This window comes from Phyllobates terribilis, unplaced genomic scaffold (genome assembly GCF_046119375.1).
Source record: "Phyllobates terribilis strain yellow unplaced genomic scaffold, ASM4611937v1 Scaffold_1__5_contigs__length_1240528914, whole genome shotgun sequence".
NCBI lineage: Eukaryota > Metazoa > Chordata > Amphibia > Anura > Dendrobatidae > Phyllobates > Phyllobates terribilis.
Window position 1 is genome coordinate 350,449,656 of NW_027362761.1, and position 9,923 is coordinate 350,459,578.

The window sequence follows — 9,923 nt, forward strand, 5'->3', positions numbered from 1 at the left end:
ACAGGTAATTAAAAAATTTTTTTTGTAAATTTCCTTGCAAGAAAACAAGAAATTACTGCTACATTATTAAACCTAAAATTGCAACAAAATAAACTATTTTACAAATGGTGCTGATGTAGGGCAGACATGAGGGGAATGTCATGCCACAAAAAAAGTTTGTGTGGTATGACTATGGCTTAAAGGGATAATCATTCAAAGTGTGAAAATTGCAATTTTTTTTGTCAAATTTCTGATTCTTTTATAAATGCAAAAGATGTCAACCTAAATTTACCATTATTATAAAGTATAATGTGTCTCGAAAGAACAATCTACATATCCGATTGATTTTGAGATTCCGGAGTTGCTAAATGAAGTAACGAATGTAAGATTTAAAGAATTTGGTCTGGTCACTAAGGGGTTAAGCTAATCAATGATTAGTAAGCAATACAGGTGAGCAAAGCCTTGTAGTTACAAAAGATGCCAAAAAACAAACCACCTTTTCCATTGTTTAAACCCTTCACGATCATGGACATATGGGTACTTGCAGACCTTGGACGTATGGATAAGTCCTATCCTTAATGCAGCACTGTGACTGCTCATGCGATGATGGCATTAAGGTGCCTGCTAAATCTTGCAGCAGGGCACCTGTGCTTGTTCCAGGGTGGCTCCCCCCCACCTGCAAAATGGCAGCTCGGATTGGTGCACAGACACATTGTGAACACTCAGTGAGTTTCAGATGTGAGGAGAGCTTCACTGAGACTTGTGGGGCCACAGACTTTATAAAGTCTGTACCGTTACTTCTGCTGAAGAAGAAACTCGCTCCTGATCTTTCCGAGGCCTTGCCTACCCTTCTGCTGCTGAGCACTGATCAATACTTAATCGCTCAATTTTTGGCAGATTTTTTTTTTTTCTTTTTCCTTTTTTGTGCGTCCTGCAGCCACTGAGCACAAATCACTGATCAACATCTGTGCTTGTTTTCAGGACTTTTTTTTTTTTTTTTTTTCTTCGCTCTGATTGCAACCTACAGACGTTGAGCTGCTGATCAGACATGCATTAGCACTGATTAACACCCGTGCTTGCTTTTGGCAAGTAATTTCACCCCTTATCTATTCTCCCACCTTTGGCACCACATCCGTGTGTACTACAGCTGTTGAGAGTTGATCACTGATTGCACTTCAATTGTTTTGTCAAAAAATAATCAAAATAAGTAATTTAGTTTAGAGACAGTACTACAGTATATTTTTAATCAGGGACTACAGTATTTTTTACTGAATTAAATCTATAGTTGCCAATGTTATGTTTTTTGTATGGCCTTTTGTTTTTTCTTTCTAGATTCCTTTTAAAAAAAATTTTTTTTTCTCTTCTAAATAAAAAGTTTACACCCAACAGCTACCTAAATAAAACTTGGAATGCAGAAACACCGCATATGTGGAAAAAAAAAGGCCTGCTTATCCCAAACATGGTATTTAGCGGAGGATGCATATGCTTTCCTTGCCTCTGATATAGATGGGGAGAGAATGCTACTTTTTTTATTATGCATCTTCCTAAAGTGATGCTGAACCTCTGCGCAGATGCCCCAGGACAAACTGAACCAGTGCCCACTGGTACTGACCCCACCCCCTATGGATCGCACACCTTGAAAATTATGATCCACAGGTTCCTGATTTTGTGGTGCAATCAGGAATCCAATTTGGCACCACTGCCCTTACAGAAATAGACTTTTTCAGAGTCTTTTTCTCTGAGGATTTTGTAAACCTCCATGGTGGCTCAGACAAACTTGTCTGCCTAGCAATTTTCAGCACAAAACCACCATTCATCATTTTTTACTTGAACCCCTATGGACACGGTAGAATTGATGATGTTATTGGGTTAATGAAGAAGCCAGAGCTTTGGCAATATTGGAGTGTGATGTTTTGTAGAACACCCCACTGTTCTGCATGGCTGTAAAATTGAAGGCCATCCACAAATTTTTGCATTACAAAGGGAACACATTGTGTATTACCAAACTATTCAAAGGTCGGTCATTGAGCACTCAACAGGTTTGCTGAGACGTACGTTCTCCAAAGGGACATCTGCGTGGATAAGTCCCTAACCCATTTCTAGGTGAGGCTCAAAGTCCAGCAATACCTATCCAGTAAGATGGCTAGGTATGGAATTAAGCTCTACCAGCTGTGTGAGAGTACCTCAGGGTACTCCCACTGGTTTAGAGTTTATGAAGGGAAGGACATCTAGATTAAACCCTTTGAGAGTTGATTTCTCTGATCAAGACCTTCAAGCTGTACAGTGCCATGAGAAAAGCCAAGGTGTGGTACAAGAAGCTGGCTGTGCACATCGTACAGGAGGCAATGCAGATGCTTTTGTGCTATCACGGTGTGCAGGCCAGACCAGTATGTCATACCTTCAGTTCCAGGAGGTAGTAATCAAGGCCCTAATCTTTGAAGATCAGGAAGGAGTGGTCCCCAGTACTTTTGGAACTGAAGGATCTTGTATCGTACCAGGCCAACATTTCCCAAGTGAGGTCCCTCAAAGCACAAAGAAAGAGAGGTCGCAAAAGAGGTGCCGATTGTGTTACAGAATGGGGAAATGCAAGAACATTTAACCTGACAAACCTGGCCTGTGTATAAAAGAATGCTTCAAACTGTACCACACATCCATGGACTACAAAATTAATTTCTGACTTGCACAACTCACGTATGCCAACCAGACATACACTACATAACTTGTGTATGCCAACCTGATGCACTCTACACGACATAACGCCTGCAGACCATTCCATCAAAGTCTGCATTCCAAAATCTCACCCATTTCCTTCTCAGCCCTGCTGTGGGCCCAAACAGTAGTTTTCCTCCACATATGGGGTATCCACGTACTCAGGAGAAAATGGACCCCAAAATCTGTTGTGAAATTTCTCCTGTTACCGTTGTGAAAATAAAAAAATTGGGGCTAAAATAACATTTTTGTTTAAAAATGTAATTTTTTATTTTCACAACTCAACATAATTTTCTGTGAAGAACCTGGGGATCAAGGTGCTCACCACACATCTTAATTTTCTTGAGGAGTATAGTTTCCAAAAATGTGGTCACTTGTGCTTAAACAGTGGAAATCCCCCACATCAGGGGCTCTCCTAACGGGACATGGCGTCCACTCTCGATTCAAGCCGATTTTGCTTTCAAAAAGTCAAATGGTGCTCCTTCCCTTCAGAGCGCTGCCGTGCGTCTAAACAGTGGTTTTCTCCCACAGACGGGGCATCAACGTATTCACGAGAAACAATTTTTGGGGTCCATTTTCTCCTGTTAACCTTGTAAAAATAAAAAAATTGGGACTAAAGATCATAGGTCAATAAGGAGACACTAAATGCAATAATTTTAATTTTTTAATGAAACATGTATCTTCACTTTCAGAGAATGTATATTTAACATGTAGAGGAGGCGGAACTATCCCTCGGGACATCCTGTTTGCACCATTTAATTAATTTTAAAATGCATTTTCTATAGTTTGCATGTTCTCACCTGATGAAAAAAACGGTTTACTCCAGAAATATATAGTCCAAAAGTTTATATAGTATAGAACGCCTAGCGCTATTTCCTTTTAATTTGACCTTTTTCCATTTTTTGGGGATATGGATATTAACTACAGGAAGTCTAAGTTCCTTTTGTTTCAATGAAGTGCTTCCCTCAGATACTTGATTTTCTATACGCCTAAACAAGAGATAAGACTATTTTAGCATAACTGAACAAGTTTAGCAGGGAACCTATAGATGGTGTTGGATCTGTTATATTATAACAAACATACTATCCAACGGGTGCACGGCTTCTCTTCTTTAGCTTTTATATTTGGACGTCACTGAGGCTCACAGGCTTCGAGAGTTTGGGGTCAGAGTGAGTGAACCACAAGTCACATAGGAGCATATTTATATATTGTTCCTAACAGTTGATTGGCCCTTACATCAGCTGCCACCTACAGTGGTGGCCAAAAGTATTGGCACCCCTGCAATTCTGTTAGATAATACTCAGTTTCTTCCTGAAAATGATTGCAATCACAAATTCTTTGGTATTCTTATCTTCATTTAATTTGCTTGCAAGGAAAAAACGCAAAAGAGAATGAAGCAAAAATCAAATCATTGATCATTTCACACAAAACTCCAAAAATGGGCCAGACAAAAGTATTGGCACCCTCAGCCTAATACTTGGCTGCACAACCTTTAGCCAAAATAACTGCGAACAACCGCTTCCGGTAACCATCAATGAGTTTCTTACAATGCTCTGCTGGAATTGTAGACCATTCTTCTTTCGCAAACTGCTCCAGGTCCCTGATATTTGAAGGGTGCCTTCTCCAAACTGCCATTTTGAGATCTCTCCACAGGTGTTATATGGGATTCAAGTCTGGACTCATTGCTGGCCACCTTAGAAGTCTCCAGTGCTTTCTCTCAAACCATTTTATAGTGCTTTTGGAAGTGTGTTTTGGCTCATTGTCCTGCTGGAAGACCCATGACCTCTGAGGGAGACCCAGCTTTCTCACACTGGGCCCTACATTAGGCTGCAAAATTTGTTGGTAGTCTTCAGACTTCATAATGCCATGCACACGGTCAAGCAGTCCAGTGCCAGAGGCAGCAAAGCAACCCCAAAACATCAGGGAACCTCCGCCATGTTTGACTGTAGGGACCGTGTTCTTTTCATTGAATGCCTCTTTTTTTTTTTCCTGTACACGCTATGTTGATGCTTTTTCCCAAAAAGCTCTACTATTGTATCATCTGACCAGAGAACATTCTTCCAAAACGTTTTAGGCTTTCTCAGGTAAGTTTTGGCAAACTCCAGCCTGGCTTTTTTATGTATCTGGGTAAGAAGTGGGGTTTTCCTGGGTATCCTACCATACAGTCCCTTTTCATTCAGACGCCGACGGATAGTACGGGTTGACACTGTTGTACCCTCGGACTGCAGGGCAGCTTGAACTTGTTTGGATGTTAGTCGAGGTTCTTTATCCGCCATCCGCACAATCTTGCGTTGAAATCTCTCGTCAATTTTTCTTTTCCGTCCACATCTAGGGAGGTTAGCCACAGTGCCATGGGCTTTAAACTTCTTGATGACACTGCGCACGGAAGACACAGGAACATTCAGGTCTTTGGAGATGGACTTGTAGCCTTGAGATTGCTCATGCTTCCTAACAATTTGGTTTCTCAAGTCCTCAGACAGTTCTTTGGTCTTCTTTCTTTTCTCTATGCTCAATGTGGTACACACAAGGATACAGGACAGAGGTTGAGGCAACTTTAATCCATGTTAACTGGCTGCAAGTGTGATTTAGTTATTGCCAACACCTGTTAGGTGCCACAGGTAAGTTACAGGTGCTGTTAATTACACGAATTAGAGAAGCATCACATGATTTTTCAAACAGTGCCAATACTTTTGTCCACCCCCTTTTTTAGGTTTGGTGTGGAATTATATCCAATTTGGCTTTAGGACAATTCTTTTTGTGTTTTTTCATTGAAGACAAATTAAATGAAGATAATACTAAAGAATTTGTGATTGTAATCATTTTCAGGAAGAAACTGAGTATTATCTGACAGAATTGTAGGGGTGCCAATACTTTTGGCCACCACTGTATTTTCAGTATGCAATATTACAAAGTAAAATTATTTCTAAGAACCCAATCAAACAATAGACTGACTGTTCATTGTATGGTAAAAGAGTGGTTTAAACAAGTAAAATTACAGACATTTATACAAAGGTAGTTGTAGCGCCCCGAGGGTTCGGTTGCTACAGGGGTATTGCACCTCAAACAGAGGTGTGGTATTCCACTCCCAGGTAAGGATGGAGTATGGACCAGGGCTCAGATAGCTGCATACACCACACACACCCAATTTCCGGGGGACAGCTTGACGGTGCTCCCATTTATATATATGTAGGCACAACTGACCATGTCCCTGGCTGGAGTGGGGAGGGGGGAGGAAAACCCAGTGATGTAGGAGCAGAAGGGGACGGTTTCTGGAGCATAGGAAGGAGCTCCTTGGTTGCAGGTCACCTGAGCTCAGACACAGAGAAGCAGATAAAAAGGTGTGGGGCCATCTTAGGAGGGAGTTGAGTGTTCTGTGAGAAGAGAAGGCAGGGAGCAGAGCTGCTGCATGGGCTCTGCTCCCTGGGCAGGCCTAGCACAGAGGCCGGAGCCTGAGGGAAGAGAGAAGAAGGAGAAGGAAGGAAGAAAGGTGGAGAGAAAGAGGAGTAGAAAGGCTCCAGAAACAAGAAGGCAGAAGGGACCCTAAGAACCCACGCGATAACGGGTGAAGGGTCGGGCAGAATAAGGGTACCGGATTCCCAAGTTGGTGGAGGTAAATTATCCCTCAGCCAAAGACCGGAGGTCGTGATCATCTATTAGTGCGACCCCCTGCTACACCCACTAGGAAGGCACCACATAGGGTCAGGGAAACCGGCGACAGGTTTCACCAAGAGAAGGCCCGAGGCAGCTGGACAGAAGTGTGGTCACTGGTGGGGCACGAGAGGCCAGAGAAAGGACAGAAGGGGGTCCTGTGCCATACTCCTGAATAGCCTGGGGGTTGACCGAGCTCCTCACCTGGTGGACGCAGCACGGCTTGGGCAGTCATTCCCTGCAGAAGTGACTCGGATAATAACTGTGAGTAAAAGACCCTGGAATGCATCACTGACTCTGTGTGATTTATGCTGTGCCTGCACCATCACACCCAGCATCCTATTACACTGCCCTGAGGCTACACTCTTCCCGTGGGGAGTCATCCTATCCCTGTGCTGCATATCTACATCAGCCTCAGCGGTCTGCCTTGCAGCGGCGGTCCTCCCTGACCGCAATCCACGGGTGGCGTAGTCGGTCATCATAACTCTAAAAATAGACTGCCACAACGTTTGGTCTGACCACCCTGAGCCACGGACCGGGTTGCCACTACTACCCCCATTATTGCCCTGTTGCCCGGCTCCGAGTGCCCCACGGCCCAGGGGGCGAGTCAGTTTTGGCGTAGTCGGCAGGAGTGTGACCAACCCGCCACAAGCGGGTATTGCGTGCCTGAAAAAACTGTATACGTACCTTAAAAAGAGGTTTCCCGCCATCCGTAGCTGTTTCCCGCCATCTTCAGCCGTTTTCCCGCCATCGGATGCCATCTTCGGAACGCCGCGCGGGAAGAAAAGGGGCTTGGACGTCAAAAACGCGCGAAGCCCCGCCCCACGCGCTGACGCTGCACAAAGTCCTGGAAGGAGCCCAGCGAGCGCTGACGTCAGCAGCGCGCGACGCCAGGTCCTCAACGCAGACCATCGCGAGCGGAGCCGCGTCCTACAGAAGAGGATCGCCGGAAGGTAGGCCACGGTTAACCAGGGGGGAGGTAGACATCAGGAATGGAGGGCAATATGGCGGACCGGCAGCAGACTAAGCTGCCCAGCATCGGCGGTGCCCCAGCCGTCGCGGGTCCCGACCAGCGCCAGGAGAAGACGCGTGACGCAAGAGCGGTCGCGGGAGTAGGTAAGAGGAGTCTCTCTGTCCCGGACGCTGCCAGCGTCAGTCTGCTCCCGGGCCCCCTGGTGGAGCCACCGATCCCGGGCGTCATCAACAGCGGCCCTCTCCAGGCCCCACCGCAAGGCCCATTGCACCGCGGCGCAAGGGGCTGGTATGCCCTCAACATCCACCGGGTGTGCGCAGAGAGTCACACTTCAGAGGACCCGGACGGGTCTGAAGATCAATATGAGGAGGAAGAAGGAGCGTCTGGAGGATACCGCTACTAGTGAGTGGCAGAGTACCTGTGTACATAGTTGCCCGTCAGGGTAAAAGGAACTGTTTGTGTGATATAAAGTTGATGTGTGATGCAAAGTTGATCCTGATTGAACTGTTACCTGGCTGAGGACTGAGAGCAGCCATTCCCCTTTCCCACCTGGCCGAGGACTGGGAGCGGCCAATCCCCTGTAAATAGTTGCGCTTCTTAAAGCGCCCCCTACTGGTTTTATAGAAAAACTGCAATGTCTACCTCAAGAGAAGTTTGCTAGACTTTTTGCACCTTTAAGAAAAATGGACACCTGGTTGCATGTTGCACTGCAGTCAGAGCACAAGAAAATGTTTTACTTGAAAATGTTTTATATGAAAAGTTCTATATGCTGCTAAAAGAATAATATGATAGTAAAAATGTTTCATATAGTGTCTGATAAAAGAGTTCCGGTAGTGTTCAAAATATTTTATAAAGTCTAGTAAAAGAGAAGTGTTGAAAAAGAGAAAAATGTTTCCCATAAAGGGAATTGAATAATGTCGGTTGTTTTCTAGATGTAAAAAGTTATTGAAAAAGTTTTGCATGTCTTGTAAATCAAATGTTTTTGCTCTTTTCCAGCCCGAGGACGTGGTGTGCTTTACCAGGGGGGAATGTAGCGCCCCGAGGGTTCGGTTGCTACAGGGGTATTGCACCTCAACCAGAGGTGTGGTATTCCACTCCCAGGTAAGGATGGAGTATGGACCAGGGCTCAGATAGCTGCATACACCACACACACCCCATTTCCGGGGGACAGCTCGACGGTGCTCCCATTTATATATATGTAGGCACAATAGACCATGTCCCTGGCTGGAGTGGGGAGGGGGGAGGAAAACCCAGTGATGTAGGTGTGGCACCCCAGGGGTCTGGTTACCACAGTAATAGAAATATTACGTCTGAGAGCAGGTGGGAGGTTTCTCTGGTCAGGAGCCCTAAGCATGCAACACTGCCCACCCAGACCTGGGAGGGGAGGAATCTGCCCTTATAAACTAGGTCTGGGGCGGGATTAGGGCAGACAGAGTCTGAGAATGTCACGCTGTCTCTGTATACTGGAGGTAGGGGGCCTAAGCTGACCCTAAGCTGGGGCCCTGACTAATCCCTCAACCTGGAGGTACTGTTAAAGGTACAGAGGTCCAGGCCGCCAGCGTAACCCCTACCTCCTGAGGATCCCTGCACCTAAGTAATCTAGTCCTGAGAAGGACCCCGATCACAACAAAAGGGGACAAGTAATAATATGCCCACACACAGTACTTAGACGAACGAGACAGTACAAGGGAAAAACCAAAACCACCTTGCATACAAAAACTACACAACTACAACAGAGGGAACACCAACGGGAAAGGAGATAAATGATAAAGCGAGGAAGGGAAAAAACTCTCCGAATACACTTATCTCTGAAACTCCAAATACCACGATCCGCTCTATTAGTCTGCATGAAATGCTTTCACCGACACTTCCCTAACAGACCAGCAGGCATTTGAAGGAGTCTCACTACAGCAGCATTGATTGCAGCTGGGCGAGGCTGGACCTCGTCTAGCACAGAGAGAGAGAGAATTAACTCCCTCACTGCCGAAAAACACAAAGCACCAAAAAGTCAGCTGCGAGAAGTCAGGCTGTGTAATCGTGATGATCTTCGTGGCGACACACCCGTGACAGTACCCCCCCTTCTACGAGGGGCCTCCGGACCCTCAGGGCCAGGTTTATCCGGGTGAGTCGTGTGGAAGGCCCGAACTAATCGGTCTGCGTTAATATCCGACGCAGGAACCCACATCCTCTCCTCAGGACCATACCCTTTCCAATGAACCAGGTACTGAAGGGACCGGCGATTAAAGCGTGAATCGATGACCCTCGATACCTGGAACTCCAAGTTACCCTTGACCACCACTGGAGGGGGAGGTAAAGGTGACGGTACCACCGGCGCCACATACCTCTTAAGCAACGATCTGTGGAACACGTTGTGAATTTTAAACGTAGGGGGGAGGTCAAGACAGAATGCCACCGGATTAATAATAGAACTGATTCTGTACGGCCCGATGAACCTGGGACCCAGTTTCCAGGAGGGAACCTTAAGTTTTATATTCCTGGTAGACAACCATACCCGATCGTTCACACTTAGGTCCGGACCAGACACTCTCCTCCTATCAGCCATACGTTTGTATCGGTTCCCCATAGTATTCAGATTCTTCAGCACCCCTCTCCA